Source organism: Zingiber officinale, chromosome 10B (assembly GCF_018446385.1).
Source record: "Zingiber officinale cultivar Zhangliang chromosome 10B, Zo_v1.1, whole genome shotgun sequence".
Classification (NCBI taxonomy): Eukaryota; Viridiplantae; Streptophyta; class Magnoliopsida; order Zingiberales; family Zingiberaceae; genus Zingiber; species Zingiber officinale.
In genome coordinates this window covers 20,018,911-20,022,231 of record NC_056005.1, presented here as the reverse complement: position 1 = coordinate 20,022,231, position 3,321 = coordinate 20,018,911, and positions in this window count along the sequence as shown.

Sequence of the window (3,321 nt, the reverse complement as noted above, 5' to 3'; positions counted from 1 at the left end):
TTCTAACTCTGCTTCTCCACTCTGGTTTAGCTTGTCCTCGTCGAGCTTGAAGATCTCACCCACGTAGACTTTTCACATGGTCATAGATGCAAAAAGGATAAAGAATCTCACTTAGATATAATATAAGATTAAGATTGTGTTCCTTAACAAAGGTGAATGGTAGTCTGACCTTGATTGGACTTAGCCCAAATATATAGAGTCCTCTTGGAGCAGTTTATGGATGTTGAACTTTAGGTCAGCCAGTGTTTCTGATGCTAAAACAAAAGTAGGCTCCCAACGATAGTCATCCAACTTCGGAACAGGGGATAGATTCATTTGCCAGCCGATCGGCCAAGATACGGGCAAGACCGATCGAATAAAAAAATAGCGAGACTTCTATCCCTTATTAGAAGGTATCTTGTCAAAAAAGACAACCTTCATTCGAGCTTGAAAAATAAAGACCTCGTCTCTGATTTCTTACGGTAATAGAAGTAGTGAAAAACACGAGGGGTGAGGGGGATGCGGAATAAGCAGAAAAGGATGACGACCCCGCACAATAGTATGATAGAATTGGGGCCTAACTACTGAAGAGGTATGTGGAAATACAGGGATATCTCAAAAAAGAAGTCGGGAATAGGAAAACTAAGACCTCTTAGAAATTAGTCATTGAAGAAGACAATATAACCGAGGGGAGGAAGATGAGGTCGGTCAAAGATGTTGGGAATAGTTATGTGATAGCGTGTAGGGATCTCAAAGGCGGGTCTAATCTAGTCTAGGTCCCCGCCATTGATATCAGAGAAGGTAGAGGTGTACCACAGAGTGGGAATATGAGTGGGGATGTTGAGGGCCATAGTCTGAAAAGAAAAAAAATGGAAAGATCATGTAGTGTCAGGGAGAAACTCACAGAGGGAGCAAGTCGAAACCTAAGGAGAAAATCACTGGAGGCTATGGACGACGAGTGTTGAAAAGGGAGAAGAAGAACACATCGACGAAAACACTGGACCAGCGGAGCTTATAAACCCAAGGGTTGAGGCACAACCGTTCAATCTCAAGGACAAAAAGGCGGGCTAATTACCGTAGCAATCTGATCAAGGAGCCAAAACTGCCAAAAGTCTAACCGTCAGACATCTCTTCAGGGATTAAACTCTAGGCATGGGTGGATCATGTAGTGGTACGGTAGAAAAAGGCATTTATGATGGATGTGACAAGCGAATCATCACTATAATATGTCATCATGCGTATCACCACACATTATTGTGCATTTATGGCATCTGACACGCCCTTTTTTGAGATGGATAACATCAACGATAAGCATAACAAAGTGACATCAGCCAAGAAAAAGGAGTTGGTCGGGAAAACTAAAACCTGGGGGGTCTAGTCAATCGGTCCCGAGCCTATTTTGACTAGACTTGAAGAGAAGGGTTGTCATACGGTGAATGATGAGAGTCCTCCAGGTAGGGTCCGATGGTCTATAGACTGGAGTAGATGGCAGTCAAGGTCCAAGGTAGGTCAAAACCTGGGTAACCTGCTCAGTGGAATCTCCTCACGCCGATTGGCCAAGGCCGATAGGACACCCCAAGGAGCCTGGTTCCCCGCTCAATTACCTAAGGGACTCTACTCCCCATCACAACCCAATTAACTAGTGTTAATCTTACATACTCTTAGGGTCCTAGCTCCCCACTCAGTTACTTACAGGGCTCTGCTCCCCATCACATCCTGATCAGATAATGTCGATCGAATATACTCTCAGGGGCTCAACTCCCCACTCAGATATTATCAGGGTCCAATTCCCTATTTAGTTACCTTTGGAGCTCTGCTCCCCATCACATACCAATCGGCTAGTGCCAATCGGACATACTCTCATGGGTCCAACTCTCCACTTAGATATTATCAGGGTCGAGCTCCCTACTCAATTACTTATGGGGCTATGCTCTCCATCACATCCCGATCAACTAATGCCGATCGGACATACTCTCAAGGGCCCAATTCCCCACTCAAATATTATTGGGGTCCAGTTCGCCGCTCAGTTACCTATGGGGCTCTGCTCCCCATCACATCCCGATCGGCTAATGTAGATTGGATATACTCTTAAGAGCCCAACTCCTCATTCAGTTACCTTCATATCTCTGTTCCCTATCACATGTAAATCGGATATCTTCGATTGGATGTCTCAGGGGCCTAACTCCCCACTTAGATACCATCAGGGCCTAGCTCTCCACTGGGATGCTATTTATAGCCCATTCACTCCTTATAAAGATTGGGCTCCCTATTCTCAGCTCACCTTTTGACTAGCAGTTCAATAGGCCTTCCAACCCATGAGTTTCTTTCTCCATTAATGTAACACATGAGTTTGTCAGAGAATCAGAGGGTCGTATCTTTGTAAAGATACACAATACTCCTCTCATACCTATGATGAGATTGTTGGATACGATGACAGCATGATGATTAGACAAGCTATCTAGCAGTGATGTGATGCATTATTGAATGCGGAGATTGTTGGGATTTTCGGGCCGCAAAAACTGCTTTTTGCGTTGCGGAAACCCCGAACCCCCAGCCACCGGATCCGTGCGAAGATTAAAATTTCGAAAACATTAGGAGTACGAGTTTCTTACACTAGTTCTAAACTAGATCTACAAGGAGAAGAAATTTTACCCTTGATGCGAAGCCCTTCGCAATCCCGCTAGTCCTCGGTTCACTGGATCTCGAAAGTGTCAAAGTAGACACTTCTCTATGTGTATCCACACAAGCAAGAGATGGAGAGGCCAAACAAAAGGTGTGCTAGCACCTATGAAGTGTTCATCCAAGAGAGGAGAGGGAGAAGAAAATTGAGAGCAAGAGGAAGAAGATGGAATGAATGCCTTGAATGAAAAAATCAATCTCATCCACACTAAAGGTGGCCGGTCACATAATGGTTTGTAACCCCCATGGAATATCAAGAATCAAGTCTCTTGATCTCCTCCATGAGGTGGCATTTGGTCAAGTCAAACTTGACCAAATGAAGAAGCCTTGATGATGTGGCATTGGTCAAGTCAAAGTCAAGTTAAAACTTGACTCTTCATCTTCCTACTTAAGTCAAGTCAAACTTGACCACTTCTCTCTTTTGGTTGATTTAATCTAACCATTGATTCAAGTCAATTTTAATTTAATGAATCTCTATTCATTGAATTAAATTAATTAAATGAGTCTAAGTCCAAATTAGACTCACTTAACACATGAAACAACTTGAGTCCAACTCAATTAGCCTAATTTGGATTACTCTTAATCCAATTTGGTTCATCATATGAACCTAATTATTTAGGTTCATCAAATGAACCTAATCTCCATCTAATTGCCCTTTGTGTG